Raw genomic sequence first — 17255 nt, forward strand, 5'->3', positions numbered from 1 at the left:
GGTCCGCAGGACCTTTCTTAGGAACAGAATCATCCCTCCTTTCTCCTACGTGCTAGCCCACTGCCTCTGACTGCGTAGACCCGGTCCCTCTTCGCTCTCGCTGGTCTTTGAGTGAATCCCCCCTTACACAAACATTCCGGTTTCTAGGATGAGGCGAGAACAGCTCTGAGATCTCTCCTGCTTGTGAGTGGGTGGTGTCAGCACCATGAACCCAGGAGTCAGAACTCCCAGTCTAAGCCTCGGGGGACTCAGACTTCTGGCTGATGAACTCCGGGTTGGAGGCGCCAGACGGATTTGAGTAGATGTATGGACAGGTATGGACACGGGCTGGTTCTGGCAGCCCTGGGAATAAGGCAAAAGCAGGACATGGGGGCAGGGACCATATCAGATTTATCCTCCTGCTTTGCCATCTCCCCTCTAAGCCCAACACTGGGTAGCAGTAGAATGAATGACTAGGGTGGACATTGCCTATTCCCCTTCCCACCAGACCCCCTCCCCAGGAGAGCTAGAGTGGGCTTCCGCATTGCACTCGCGCCCCCTGGTGGTTGAATATAACCATTACAATGACCCGAGAAAGCCTGGAATTGGATTTAGTTCTAGTGGAAAAGTAGTAGCAAGAGGTCAGGGAACTGTTTCCGGATGGGAAGGAGGTGCCATGGGCAGAGAGCTCAAAAAGGCCGTTTATATGGCAACTTTAAGGCTTACAGAACTCTTTCATCACAGCAACACTGTTTGGCTGGTATATATATATTTTCCCTAACTTTACAATTGAAGGAGGTTCTAATTCACAATTAGATAAACAAGCCTCCTCTTGGGGACCATCTTAGAGGCATCACAAGATACCTTTCTGGTGGCAGAATTTCACTGGTACCTCATCTCCAGAAATCATCCCTCTGAGGACAATTCTCCAATTCTGAATTTTGAGATTAAGGATTTAAATCCATATCCTAGCTCTGCTCCCTGTCCTTTGACTTTAAAATCTTCCTTTTTCTAGGCCTCAGTTTGGACTAGATGAGATCTATGGCCTTTTCTAATTATTAAAAAATGGGTTGAGGGGGCACCTAGGTGGCTCAGTAGAATGAGAGCCAGGTCCAGAGATTGGGAGGTCCTGGGTTCAAATTTGACGTCAGGCACTTCCTAGTTGTGTGACCCTGGACAAGTCACTTAAGCCCCCTTGCCTAGCCCTTACTGCTCTTCTGCCTTAGAACTAATACACTATATTGATTCTTTCTTTTTTTAAACCCTTATCTTCCATCTTAGAATTTAAATTGTGTTGGTTCCAATATTGATTCTTTTTTTTTTTTAATAAAACCCTTACCTTCCATCTTGGAATGAATACTGTGTATTGGTTCCAAGGCAGAAGAGCAGTAAGGGCAAGGCAATGGGGAGTTAAGTGACTTGCCCAGGGTCACACAGCTAGGAAGTATCTGAGGTCAAATTTGAACCCAGGACCTCCCAATTTCTGGATGTGACTCCACTGAGCCACCCACTTGCCCCCCACAATATTTATTTTAAGATAAAAAGTGGGGGTTAAAAAATAGAACTCATTTGCTTTAGTCTAAGGCTATGATCTATGAACTTTTCTTTTTTATATTTTGATAATTATATTATAATATGATTGTTTTCTCTTGTAATTCTGTGTATTTTTATGCATTTAAAAATCATTTTGAGAATGAGGGTCTATAGACTTCACTGGCCTGTCAAAGGGGTCCATTACACAAAAAGGGTTAAGAATTTTTGGTTTAAGTGAAAGGGAGCAAAATGTTTAGTAGGCACCTACCACTGTGTTAAATGCTTTGTGAATATTATCCATTTGATCCTCACAACAACCCTGGGAAGTATGTGCTGATGATGACCCACAGGATAGAGTGCTGAGTCTGGAGTCAGGAAGAGAAGTCTTCCTGAGTTCAAATCTAGCCTCAGCCACTTACTAAGCTATGTTACCCTGGGCAAATTACTTAACTCTGTTTGCCTCAGTTTCTTCTGCAGTAATGTGAGTTGCAGAAGGAAATGGCAAACCACTCTAACATTTCTGCCAAGAAATTCAAAATGATTGCTTACTATCTCCAAGAAAGAGGAGGGAAGAGAAGGAGGGAGACAATTTGGATCTTATACTTTCAGGAAAGGTATGTTGAAAATTGTTATTACATGTAATTAGGAAAATAAATATCTTTGAATAAAAAATAAAATGAAAAGAGATTTTAAAAAAATAAGAAAGAAAACTCCAGATGGGTCACAAAGAGTCAGATACAACTGAAACAACTGAACAACAACTTCCTGACTTTAGACCCAGTGCTCTATCCACTGTACCACCCAGCAGAGTGGATTAAGGAGAGGGAGAGAGAGTCCCAACTCAGGCTTTATAGAACCAAAAACTGTTCGGGCTAGAAAAGATCTTAAAAATCATGTAGTTCTACCCCCTCATTTAACTAACAAGAAAACTGATGACTTGCTTAAAGTCACACAACTAATGGTAGAGCCAGTCTTCCTTCGAGGTTCTTTCTAACACATCATGTTGGGATTTATATATAAAAGGTGACATCAGAGGTCTTTCCCTGGAACAGTTGGCTACTCTCTCTGCTTATTGTTCCTTTCTTTTTTTTCTTTAATCATCATAAATATATTTAAGGGGGCAGCCAGGTGGCTCAATTGAGAGCCATCCTAGAAATAAGAGGTCCTGGGTTCAAATTTGACCTCAGTCACTTCCCAGCTGTGTGACCCTGGGCAAGTTACTTAACCCCCATTGTCTATCCCTTACCACTCTTCTGCCTTGGAGCCAATATACAGTATTGATTCTAAGACAGAAGATAAGGGTTTAAAAATAAATGCATTTAACCTATAAGGCAAGTATTGAATTATTTGGGGATTTACAAAGCTAGAAAGATAAATTTGAGGATTCAAGTAGGTGGGGGTAAAAAACAAGAGAATTTCAAGTTATTTTTGGAATTACCCTATTTCCCTAAGGTCTGGGGATGCTAAGGAAAACTGGTGAGTTGGTACATGCACACTTTGAGGAAACAGGAATTACTTAAGTTCCAAATACTGCCTTCTGGCTTGCTCAGATATAGTAGCATCCTGTGTAGCTGCCTGAGCCATAGATACCCCCTATGTTGCCAACACCTTTCTTCTTATGGGACCAAATCTGTGGATGTATTAGAGGGCAACCTTATCATTATCCTTATTTTGTAAGTGAGGAAATTGAGTAAGGGGAAAGGCAAGTGGGAATGCCAGTTCTTGCATGATTTAAAGCTGGTGGTCACATTATTTTAAGCATGTATTGGCATTCAATCTTATACTGGCTTGTGAAATTTTCTTCTTGTCATCTTCCTTAGTCATTTTTTCCCAGTTATAATGGGGAAGCAGCATGGGATTGCTAAATTTGGAGTTGGAGAACCTGGGTTCAAATCCTGACTTTGCCACACGAACTACCTGTGTGATATTGGACAAGCCTCTTCACCCTCTGGGCCTTAGTGTTCTTACCTGTAAAATGAGAGCACAGGAGTAGATCACCTCTAAGATTCCTTCCAGCTCTAAATCTATGATCCTTGGTAAACTGTTTGAAGGTAGAGACCTAACATGGGCAGCTAGGTGGCGCAGTGGATAGAGTGCTGGACCTGGAGTCAGGAAGGCATCTCCTTGAGTTCCAATGTGACCTCAGACACTGACCAGCTGTGTGACCCTGAACATATCACTTAACCCTGTTTTCTTCAGTTTCCCCATCTGTAAGATGAGCTGGAGAAGGAAATGATCAAACCCTCCAGTATCTTTACCAAGGAAACTCCATGGACAGTATGGTCCACAAGGTCACAAAGAGTAAGACCCAACAGAACAACAAGAAATCTTTATTCTTCTGAAGATCATTGACCCAAAGGACCACCAAATAAAAAGTCACTTAATTCAGTTATATTTGAGGAGAATTTTACATTAGATTGTTAGCTTTTTGAAGTCAGGAACACTTTTTTTTTCTGTAGAATACCTGACACATTGTGGCATTTAATAAATGACTGCTATATTGTGTTGCATTGTACTGTATTTTGTATCATACTGTAGAATATATGTAGGTCTATTGCTCACTTTGAGACAAAGTTATTAATAGTTTAGCCCACTAGATTACAAAATAAGAACAGAGAAACCAAAATTTTACTCTATTAATAAACCAATATTTTACATTCTCCTTCAGCTTCATATTATGGATAACAAAGTGAGAACAAGAGAAGAGAGAGAGGAAAAGAGGGGAAGGCTTAATTTTACAAGACAGTATAGAATTAGATCTGAAGGATGCTTTAGTTCAGGCAAATTGCATCCTGAGGATTGAGTTTCCTTTGCAATTCTGATTATTAGATTAAGACTATTCATAGTTCTTTAACTGCCAATTTTCTTTCCTTTTTTTTTATGAGGCTTTAAATCTAGACCATAGCAATATTATCCTTGGGATACCTAGGTGGCAAAGTGGATAGAGTGGTGGGCCTAGAGTCAAGAAGACTCATTTTCCTGAGTTCAAATCTGACTTCTGACACTAGATTTGTGACCCTGGGCAAGTCACTTAATCCTATTTGCCTTACTTTCCTCATTTTTAAAATGATATAGAGAAGGAAATGGTAAATCTTTGCAATATCTTTGCCAAGAAAACACCAGATGGAGTCACGAAGAGTCAGACACAACTGAACAACAAAAATAAATAATAGCTTCGCAGGATTTAAATTTTGAGCGGGAAGTCTTACACCTTTGCTGTAAAGAGAGCCACAAAGCAGCTGTGATGGAAGCCTAGACAATGAATCACAGAGCTGAAAGGAACCTTAGGGATCATTTTATCCAATCCTCTCATTTTACAGATGAGGAAAGAGAGGTCCAGAGAGATTAAGCTCTTCATTATAAGACACACACATCTTCACTTTCTTTGCTCTTGCACTTAAGTGGTGTGGTAAATAAAACACTGGGCTAAAGTCAAGAAGACCAGAATTCAAATCTAGCCTCAGATCCCCTCTAGGTTCTGGGAAGATCATTTAACCTCTGTCTGCCTCAGTTTCCTTAGCTGTAAATTGGAGATCATATCAGTATCTATTTTCCCAGGGTTGTTGTGAGGACCAAATGAGATAGTACTTGTAGAATTCTTAGCAAATTGCCCAGCAGATAATGGACATTTCATAATGTTTGTCTCTTTTTCTCATGGTACAATTGAAAGAATGCTAGAGTAAGAACTCATACTCTAAATGTATTAGCTTATGCCACTTCACAAATATCATTAATTTCTTTGATTTTGTTTCACAATATGTAAAATGGGTACAATAATCTCTGCCCTGAATATCCTTGCAAGGTTGTTATTCAGTCATATCTAACTCTTCATGACCTCATTTGTGGTTTTCTGGGCATTTCCTTCTCCTGCTCATTTAACAGATGAGGAAAATGTGGCAAATCAGGATTAAGTGACTTGCTCAGGATCACATAGCTAGTAAATATCTAAAGCTGTATTTGAACTCAGGAAGATGAATCTTCCCAACTCCAGAACATTCTATCCACTGTGCCACCTAGCTGCTCTTCAATTATGAAAGCACTCTGAAAAAGCTAAAGCATTATAAAAGTCATATTTCCATGTGTCATGCTGCTGTTATTGGTAATGGTAACTAACCTTTTTTTGTATTTTTTATTTGTATTTTTTGTATTACTTGTATTGTTTTGTATTACTCTTTTTTTTTTAAATAAATTTTATTTTATTTTTCAGTTAGTATAAACCTGATTTTCTCCCTCTCGTTCCCATCAACCAATCAAGAATGAAAGAAAAAGAAAAACCCTGTTACAAACATGTATAGTCAAGCAAAGCAAATTTCTACATTGTCCATATCCAAAAGAAAAGGGGAAAAAAGTGTGTGTGTGTGTCTGTGTGCGCGTGTGTGTTTGTGGATATGTGAGTGGATGGGTGTCCCTCATTCTTTGGAGTCCTTCACCTCTCTATTACAAAGTGGGTAGTACATTTTCACCCATAGTCCTCTGGAGTCATGGTTGGTTATTATACAACCAGAGTTCTCAAGTCTTTCAGAGTTGTTTGTCTTTACAAAATTGTCATCATTGTATAAATTGTTCTCCTGGTTCTGTTCACTTCACTTTGGGTCCATTCATACAAGTGTTCCCAAGTTTTCTGAAACCATAATTTCTCATTTTGTTTCTATTGTTGTTCAGTCTTTTCAGGTCTGACTGTTCCTGGCCTCATTTGGGTTTTTCTTAGCAAAGATACTGGAGTACAGATAAGGAAACTGAGACAATGGGTTTTAATGACTTGCCCAGGGTCACACGATATATGTCTGAAGTCGAATTTGAATTCAGGAAGAGGAATTTTCCTGACTCCAATCCTGCCACACTATTCACTGAGCCACCTAACTGCCCATCATTTCTTATAGCACAATTGTAGTCTATCATATTTCTGAATTGTAATTTGTTGAGACATTTCTCTCAGTACTCTCTCAGATTCCCATTCCTTTCTACCGTAAAAAAGAGCTATAAATACACATATAAATCCATAGAGTTTATTTTGCTGAGGACTAATGTATTGCCCCTAATTATAATAATTCTAGCACTAAACAGCACCCATATTTTCCTGGGGAAAAGAAGAGGAACATATCTTCATATTGTAGGAAAAAAACTGAGGCAGAAAGAGAAAAAATCACAACCAAATTGTTATCCAGTCTCCTCACAGTGGCTTTCCCATGTTTGGCTTGACACACCAGCCTAGGATCATGGAATTAGAGCTAAAAGACTCCATAAAGGTTATCTAGACACTCCATCTCAGCTCCAGGCATTTTCTCAGCCATCCCCACAGCCTGGAATGTTCTCCCTCATCAACTCTGACCACTGACATCCTTGTTTTCTCCTATGCCTCAACTAAAATTTCACCTCCTATAGGAACCCTTCTTGATTCCAGTGCCTTCCCTCTATCATTTCCTATTTATCCTGTATATAGTTTCTTTTGTATATATCTGCTTGCATGTTGTCTCCATTTGATTATAAGCTCCTTGAGTATAGGGACTGTCTTTTGTTCTAACCTGTAACCCCAGCACTTAGCATAGGTCTGGCACATATATGTGCCTCTATATGTCAGGGATGAAACATTTAGCAACCAGGAGAGGAACTGGATTCACTGATAAGGGCAACTCTCAAGTGAGGAAATTCGATCTATCAAAATAGGTCCACACCTCTGCAGTTTATAATCTTAGAGCAATACATAAAGCACTATAAAGGGCAGGTAACTTGCTTAGGATCATGTAGGCAGTATGTGTCAGAAGAACAACTTACACTGAAGTCCTTTTGATTTCTAAGCCTTTCCTTCTTGGGTTTTTATCAGAGATATTTATTTGCTGCAATGATTTTGGGAAATATTTTCATGTATCTAGTAAGTGATAAAGCTGGGATTCAAACCAGATCTCCTAACTCTAAATCCAGTGGTCCTTCCATGAAAGGACATCACCTCTCTTTCCTTTATAAACCCCTCCATTCTCTGTTTTTCAGTCTTAAGATCAATACTATGTATTGGTTCTAGGGCAGAAGAGCAGTAAGGGCTAGGCAATGGGGGTTAAGTGACTTGTCCAGGCTCACACACCTAGGAAGTATCTGAGGCCAGATTTGAAGCCAGGACCTCCCAATCTCTGGCGCCTGCCCCACCTCCCAACCCCCTCAGATCCAATACTTACTAGCTGTGGGATCATGGGACAAGTGGCTTAACCTCCCTAGGGCTCAGTGTCTTTATTGGAAAAGTAGGATAATAACAATCCACTGAGCCACCTATCTGCTCCCTCCTCCATTCTCTTTAGAGCCCAATGCACCCAGAACTGCTATAGCTGCCACTTTCCCATCCCCTAGCAGCTCATATATTTACTTCACAGTCCAGAGGAGCCCTGTAGGGAGGGGGCAGTAGTAAAATCTGATGGCCAAGCCACAGGCTTCTCACACAGACACCACATCCTGACCCCTGCAGCACACTTGGTGTAGCTAAAGGCACAGGCATGAGTCACCTGGGATGGCCTCCGCTCTCTAGAACACACTTATACTCACAGAGAGAGAACATACTGTCTTTGGCACTTTCATCAGCATAATTGGGGGAATGAGAATAGCTTTTGGGCAACAGCCAGGAAAAATGCACAGGGAGCAGAGAAGGGTTTCTGATAAGGATTATTTCCAGCAGGGACCTCTTCCCTGGGCTGCCACAAAATACAATCAAGGAGACTGAGTTTCAGCACGTAGTGAGTGCCCAAATCTGTGAGTAGGGAAGGTGGAGAGGGGAAAGATGCACGTGTGGGTTTGGGAAAGCCCTTCTAAGGATGCCCCAGGACGTACTTACACGGTAGGAGGCAGATCCAATCCCATGGGGTTATGGCGAGGAAAGCACTTCAGAAAAAACCAACAAACTCTAGAAAGGTGAGCAATTAGTTAATTACTACCTTCACCCCAAGGGGTTCCCGTGCTTGATACCTACAGCTTGTTGTGACTACAATATTACTTGTGGAGGGAACCGAAAGGAAAGAATGTTCAACAAAAGGTAGAATGTCTTTTTTTTTTTTTAATTTAGAATATTTTTCTATGGTTACATCCCTTCCCTCCCCCCCTCCTGGAGCTGACAAGCAGTTCTACTGGGTTATACAGGTATTATTGTTCAAAATCCATTTCCATGTTATTCATATTTGCAGTAGAGTGATTTTTTTTAAACCCTTACCTTCCATCTTGGAGTCAATACTGTGTATTGGCTCCAAGGCAGAAGAGTGGTAAGGGCTAGGCAATGGGGTTCAAGTGACTTACCCAGGGTCACACAACTGGGAAGTGGCTGAGGCCAGATTTGAACCTAGGATCTCCTATCTCTAGTCCTAGCTCTCAATCCACTGAGCTACCCAGCTGCCCCAAGTGATTTTTTTTAACATCAAAACCCTAATCATATCCCCATCAAACTACATGATCAATCATATCTTTTTCTTTGGTGTTTCTACTCCCACAATTCTTCCTCTGAATATGGATAGTGTTCTTTCTTGTAAATCCCTCAGAATTGTCCTGGATCATTGCATTGCTGCTAGTAGAGAAGTCCATTACATTTTATTGTACCACAGTGTATCAGTCTCTGTGTACAAGGTTCTCCTGCTTCTGCTCCTCTCACTCTGCATCAACTCCTGGAGATCAAAGGGTCCTTTCATTAGACACATTATCTTTTATGTGAACTGGACACAGAGCTGCCTGTTATAGTCTCCCAACAGTACAACTTTCTCCAGCTCAAAAGCTTGCAATGGCTCCCTATCACCTACAGAACATCTATTTGGCGCTGGAAGGGACCTCATAGGACATGTAGTCATACCCCATCATTTTACCTCAGAAAGGCTGGTACTTGCCAATCCCTGAACCCCAGATCTCCTCTCCAACTCAGATGCTGACTTTCCAACTCATTTTGACTTATTGCTAACTCAACAATCCACCTGTGAGTTGTAAGATTTAAATAAATGTCCAATACTCCAAGTACTATATTTTATAAAGTTTATTAATAATCACTTAAAGTAAAGGAATAAAAAGGAAATAGAAGTATAAAAACATAATTATCTAACCAAAATAAGACTACGTGAATAATTCTTTTTCCTCTCCTAAAAAGCCTGCTTCAGCCAGCCTTGATCCCAAGAAGAGAGAGCAAGAGGCAGGGCTACTCAAAATTTATATCTTCTCTATTTTGGCACATAATGTGAAAAGGACACGGGATGCTGGGAATTGTAGTTCTAGGATTCAAATTGTAATTACACAGTTCTGTCTTAAGTTTTTGTTTTTCTACCTGAACTCAAGGTATTTTTGTACTAAGTGCTTAGGGCCTTTAGGTAAATCAATGACTAGAGTGCTGGTCCTGGTGCCAGGAGGATTTGAATATAAACCTTCCCTGGGACCCTTACTAACTGTGTGACCCTGGATAAGTCACTTTGCTTTTGCTTGCCTCAGTTTCCTCAACTGTAAAATGGGGATAATAACAGCACCAGGATTGTTGTGAAGCTCATATGGGTCAATATTTGTATAGAATTTAGCCCAGTGCCTGGAATATAGTAGGCACTATTTTAGCATTCCCTTCTTCCCCACTTTAGCCATATATGGCCTCCTATTACCCAGAATTCCAGTCCTGGATCACTTAGCATGGTATGTACACAGTTAGTATAGTTGCCATTGAAGTATCTTGTTCTTTAATTAGTTGAGTTTTATTTATTTTTTTATAGTCATGCAAAGCACACAGAAGTGTCGTAAGTCATTGTCGTAAGAGCAAACTCAAACATAACCATAACCCCAAAATAAAACCATAAATACACTGATGTGAAATATGAATCCATATTTTTATTTTAATATATTATTTATTTTGTTAAATATTTCCAAATTTTTCATGCAAAAAAATTTTTAACATTAATTTTTTAAAACTCCCTCCAAATTCCCTCCCTCCTTCCTGCCCCATACCCTCCTTGAGAAAGCAAGCAATTTGATATCAAACATGTGAATACATATAAAACATGTTTCCATGTTAATCATGTTGCAAAAGAAATAAATCAAAAAACCCAAGAAAAATAAAGAAAGCAAGAAAAATAGACTTTGATTTGCACTCAGAGTTCATCAGTTCTGTCTCAGGAGGCAGACAGAAGTTTTTCATCATGAATCCTTTGGATTTTCTTGGATCATTGTATTGATCAGAATAGCTGAGTCTTTCACAGTTGGCCATCTTCACAATTTTGCTGTTACTACATACAATGTTCTAGTTTTACTCATTTCACTTTGCATGAGTTCATGTACATCTTTCAAGGTTTTTATGAAAGTTGGTAGGTTTCCAAAGTATGGTCTGGAGTCCCCAGATGTCACTGAGACCCTTTCCAGGTATCTACAAAGTTAAAACTATTTTCATAATACTTGAAATATTTTAATAAGATTTAAATTTCTAATACAATAAATATCAGTTGAAATAAGCCACATAAACAAAAACTTTTGGTATGGGGTCTCTAATAAATTTTAGAATGTACACAGGTTGTGAGACCCAAAAGTTTGAGAAAAGCTTCTTTAGAAGTTCCTACTCTCACAAAAAAGGTTTCTTCTAGCTTGACTTCAGCTCCTTGATTCTCTCCCTCAAGTCTTGTCTTCCTAAACTAAGCATCCATTCTCCATCTCTGATCTAAGCCTCTCTCTCCTCACAGCTTCCCCTTGATCCTCCCAGTCTTCCAATTCTAATTATCTTTTTGGCCTAAATTCTACTCTAAGAATACTGCCTTCCCACTCTAGCTCTGTATTTCTTGTCGATTTCCTTCTCTAAGAATATAGCCCTAGAATTCTGCCAGCCCCAGAAAAGGATGAGCCAGCCTTGTCCCCTAAGCCATCTTTACTGAAAGTTCCCTCTTGCCAGTCTGTAGTATCTTCTTCCATAGGGAGGATTAGTGGAATGGGACTGGAGCCGTCTGAGGCTCTGTTATGCTCTTTTGCCTGCTGTCTGCCACACTCTTAGAAACCACTAGGTGGGAGCCCAATGTGTCAGCGAATAGCTGTGGGCTGAGGTAACTTCCTGGGACTTCCCCTATTGAAGTCTCAAGTGGGAAAGTTCACTGGAAGGAATTAGGGTTCCTTGAAAGCCCTAAATCAACTCATTCAGGCCTCTGAAGACCAAAGAATCAGAATTCCTGGATCCTTACACTTGGCTTTCTGGCTGTTGAACCCTCCCCACTTAGTTGTCAGATTCATTTCCCATTTCTGTCCTTCTGCTCATTCCACCTATTCTACCCTACCATTTCACCATATTCAATCTAAACTCATTAGTGTAATCTTCAAAGTCCTTTTTTATTTCCCCATTTTCACCCAGTCTATCTACTTTCATTTTTTGTAATTTTCTAAAGAGGGCATGCCTTCTCCATTTGAACTCCTGTGTCTTCATATGACTCGCTCTCTAAACAATATATGCAGTCACTAAACTTTCTGCTTTTCTCTAAACTTGTTACCTAGTCTGGGAGAGTATTTTTTTGAGTAGGGATGCTTTTACTGATCCTAAATCGCTCATAATTTCATCTTTTAACACTATACAAGACCCATTTTTTTCTTTTCTTACATTTCAGTTTATTATTTACTTATCTTTAGCATTCTTTTCTTCTTAAATTTTGAATTCCAAATTCTCTCCCTCCCTCCTACCCACTGAGAAGGTAAGCAATATATTAAATGCACATGTGAAATCCTATAAAACATTTCCATATTAGCCATATTTCAAAAAAGCAAGAAAAATAAAGTGAGATAATTATACTTCAGTTTGCACTCAGAGTACATCAGTTCTCTCTCTCTGGAAGTGTATAGTGTTTGTTTGTTTGTTTGTTTGGTCATGAGTCTTTTAGAGTTGTCTTGGATCATGGTATTGAACCGAATAACCAAGTCTTTCACAGTTGGTCATGATTACAATATTGTCATTACTACTCATAGTGTTCTTCTCACTTCACTTTGCATCCATTCATATAGGTTTTGTCATGGTTTTTTTTTTTTTTTCTGAAACCACCTCACCTTGTCATTTCTTATAGCCCAATAGTATTCCATCACCATAATATGCCACAATTTGAACAGTCACTCCCCAATTGATGAGCAGCCCCTAGATTTTCAATTCTTAGCCACTCCAAAAATAACTGTATCTTCTTTAATTTTTTTTACATCCTTACCTTTCATATTAGAATACTGTTTATTGGTTCCAAGGCAAAAGAGAGATAAGGGTTAGGCAATGGGGGTTTAAGTGACTTGCCCAGGGTCACACAGCTAGGAAGTGTCTGAGGTCAAATTTGAATCCAGAACTTCCCAACTCCAGGCTTGGTTCTCCATCTACTAAGCCACTTAGACCTAGCTATCCCCTACAAATACTTTTGTACATTTAGTTCATTTTCTTTTTTCTTTGATTTCTCTGGGATGCAGAACTAGTAGTGGTATTGCTGTGTCAACAGGCATGCGCATTTTTTAATAGCCCTTTGGACATAGTTCCAAATTATTCTCTAGAATGATTAGACCTGCCTAGTTCATTAACTTACCCATTTTTCTCTCATTTCCTCCATCATTTGTCATTTCTGCCAAGTGTGAAGTGGTACCTTAGAGCTTTTTCAATTTGCGTTTCTCTAATCAATTAGTGATTTAGAGCATTTTTTCATATGTTATAGATAGCTTTCATTTCTTCTTCTGAAAACTAATTGTTTATATCCTTTGACCACTTATTATTTGAGGAATGGCTCTTATTTTTAGAAATTTGACTCAGTTTTATGCTCAGGATATATTTGGAAAAAAAAAATGAGGGGGGCAGCTGGATAGCTCAGTTGATTGAGAGCCAGGCCTAGAGAAGGGAGGTCCTAGTTTCAAATATGGCCTCAGACACTTCCCAGCTGTGTGACCCTGTGCAAGTCACTTAACCCCCCTTGCCTAGCCCTTACCACTCTTCTGCCTTGGAACCAATACACAGTATTGATTCAAAGACAGAAGATACGGGTTAAAATAGAGAGAGAGAGAGAGAGAGAGAGAGAGAGAGAGAGAGAGAGAGAGAGAGAGAAAAGAGGCCTTTATCAGAGAAAAGCTGTAAATTTTTTTTTAATTACTTCACTGTCTATGATACTCTTTAGCATCATGCACTGTCCCTGCTTATGTCTTTTAATTAGGTCTGTTTTTGTTTTTGCATTGTCTGAGATCATTACTGCTATCCCTGCCCTTTTTTTTTTAACCCCAAGCCTTTTTTACTTCAACTGAAATGTATTAGATTCTGTTCCAATTCTTTTAACTCTGTGTATTTCCGGTTCTTTTTTTTTTTTTAACTTTCTGTTTTAATAAAAATTCCAAGACAGAAAGGCAAGAGCTAGGCCAGGTCAAGGCTTTAAAGGGTTCAAGGGCCCAGAGGCAGATTCAAGCTGTCTGTGAGCTTCCAAATTATGGGAGAGTGTTGAGAAAGTGCTTGGAGGCAGTGGGGCTAGGAAGGCAAGCAATGGAGCAGCTCCCTGAGTGCCATATCTTTGCCAATGGGTTAAATAACTTGCCTAGGGTCACATAGCTATGAAGTGTTCAAGGCTAGGTTTGAACCCAGGTTTTACAAACTCTAGGCCTTGGTGCTGTAATAATTAAAATGGTTGATGTTGTAAACTGTAGTGAGTTAAAATGGTGGAAGATACAAATGATGCTAGATATAAGAGAGGGTGAGTAAATTGTGACCGCAGAAAATATGTTTCACTACAGTGTCTTGATTTTTAAATCAAATATAAGGTGGTTGCCAGGGAAATATTCCCAATTATTCAATATACCCAAGTCAACTGGGTTTTATAGAGAATTTAATTAATAATACAATGAGTAATCAAAGAAAGAGAGAGAGAGAGAGAGAGAGAGAGAGAGAGAGAGAGAGAGAGAGAGAGAGAGAGAGAGAGAGAGAGGAAATAAGTATGAAGGGCCTTAAGCCAACATGGCCTAGACCTGAGTCTTAAGAGAGAGATCAGTCAGTTAGTCTTTTATCACTCACCACAAGGTCTATCTAAGCAAGGATTCTAGGGATACCAGGCCAGCTCCATCTCAGCTGATTTCACCAGAGAGTTCCAGCCAGAGTCCTCCTCGAAGAGAGATCCAGCCAGAGACTGTTTCAAAGGGCCTCTCTCCAGAGCCTTCAGAGGGACAGAGTCCCCTCAGAGGAGCTCCAGCGATACCTCCTTAGAGATTGTCCTCCAAGAGCTTCCCTTCTCCAGAACCTCTCTCAAGAGATTCTTCCCAAGCGATCCTCATAAGAGCTTTCTCCAAAAGGACTGTCCCCTCAAGAGATTCTGCTTTTTCTTATATAGGGGTTTTAATCCTATGTCACCTCCCCTAAGTCCTTACATCTACCAATCACTGTAGACGTTTTCCAAAGGACTGCCCATCTGAATTCCTGCTAAGTCGACTAATCTCCTCAGTAAGTCTAAAACAGAGAAAATGCTGCTGAGTCGACTAATCTCATTAAGAGAAAACCTGCCCAACCTTTATAGGTACCTAGCATCCCATTGTATCAATTCTAAAAACAGGCATGGCTCAAAGAACTCCTTGCCTCATCATAAGCATGGGTCCAAGTACTTTCATTGTTTAGCAAGGAGTTTTCTCCCCTAAAGCAGTCTTAAGTACAGGTGGAGTAGAGGTCCTCCCATTTCTGATCCTGGCGAGTTCTCACATCAAAATGGGGAATGTTTCCAGTAGGGAATTTGTTCCAATGGAGGATTCCTCAATGTGGAAATTTTTAACATTCACAAGTCTGAGAAATTTCAAGATTTACAATCCTCCCTGATGATCATTGGGAGACTAGTCTCCCCATTGATCATTTAACATAATCAATTTGTAATCCTAAATGCATTTCTTTTGTTTGTTTTTTTAATTTTAAACAATATTTTATTTGATCATTTCCAAACATTAATCACTGGAAACAAAGATCATTTTCTTTTCCTCCCCGCCCCCTCTCCCACCACCTTTCCCTCTCCCATAGCCGATGCACGATTCCACTGGTTATCACATGTGTTCTTGACTCAAACCCATTTCCCTGTTGTTGGTATTTGCATTAGAGTGTTCATTTAGAGTCTCTCCTCAGTCATATCCCCTCAACCCCTGTAGTCAAGCAGTTGCTTTTCATTGGTGTTTTTACTCCCACAGTTTATCCTCTGCTTGTGGATAGTATTTTTTAGATCCCTGCAGATTGTTCAGAGACATTGCATTGCCACTAATGGAGAAGTCCATCACCTTTGATTGTACCACAATGTATCAGTCTCTGTGTACAATGTTTTCCTGGTTCTGCTCCTTTCTCTCTGCATCACTTCCTGGAGGTTGTTCCAGTCTCCATGGAATTCCTCTACTTTATTATTCCTTTTTAGCACAATAGTATTCCATCAGCAACATATACCACAATTTGTTCAGCCATTCCCCAATTGATGGGCATCCCCTCGTTTTCCAATTTTTGGCCACCACAAAGAGTGCAGCTATGAATATTCTTGTACAAGTCTTTTTCCTTATTATCTCTTTGGGGTACAAACCCAACAGTGCTATAGCTGGATCAAAGGGCAGACAGTCTTTTATCACCCTTTGGGCATAGTTCCAAATTGCCCTCCAGAATGGCTGGATCAATTCACAAATCCACCAACAATGAATTAGTGTGCCCACTTTGCCACATCCCCTCCAGCATTCATTACTTTCCAAAGCTGTCATGTTAGCCAATCTGCTAGGTGTGAGGTGATACCTCAGAGTTGTTTTGATTTGCATCTCTCTGATTATAAGGGATGTAGAGCACTTTTTCATGTGCTTATTAATAGTTTTGATTTCTTTGGCTGAGAACTGCCTGTTCATGTCCCTTGTGCATTTCTAACTATAGATATACACGATATTCAAATTTTCTAAGAGAAATTAGAATAGTGAGGGAGGAAATAAAAAGAAAAGAAAGCAAAACCAATGTTTTGCTAGGCACATTGACAGAAAGCCAAATTAGGGGCAGTCCCTTTTGGCATAAATGTGTACATTTACAATAAATGTTCAATCAAAGTTCAGTTCAATCAATCATATTCAAAGTTCATTCTTGATCTTCTTGATGAAGTATAGGTTTTCCGGCATCTTTCTGCAACAGTTCATTCTCTGGATATAAAAGTTTCAAGCTTCTTTCTTGAAGATCTTTCTCAAACAAAATCAAAATCTTGAATTTTTATAAAAGTACAATCTTAAACAAAAAATTAAAATTCTTGGATTTTTATAAAAATACAATCTCAAACAAAAAAAAAATAAAAAATTCTTAGATTTTACATTAAAATACAATCCTTCCTGAAGTAGGTGTTAAAAAACATCAAGTTTAGCTCAGAATGCAATGTTCAGTTATGGGGGTATATGAATCAATTATCAAAAGAAGAGAAAAATAATCAAAAACATAAGAAAAAATTCAAAATAGGTCCTTGTATAGGTCCAATATAAAGTAATTTTCATCCCACAAGTATGTAGGACAGAATGCAGTAATATTTCACTTAGTCATTTGTAGCCAAGACTACAGGAAGTTGCCATAATATAAGAAAAAAAGAATTAGAATTCTATTTTGATAGGGAAGCGTCATTCCCTCATATGATTTTTTTGTCATTCTCAGGGATATAGGGAGCCAGCATGATAGTCAAACTTTGTACTTGTATGAGTACTTTGCAGAGTGTAGATACAAGGAAGTCCTACGACTTAACGTATGTCAAGCGTCGCAACCTCAAGTCTCACATTAGTATTTCATGTGTGTAAAAAATAGACTCGAATAC

Source organism: Monodelphis domestica, chromosome 2 (genome assembly GCF_027887165.1).
Source record: "Monodelphis domestica isolate mMonDom1 chromosome 2, mMonDom1.pri, whole genome shotgun sequence".
NCBI lineage: Eukaryota > Metazoa > Chordata > Mammalia > Didelphimorphia > Didelphidae > Monodelphis > Monodelphis domestica.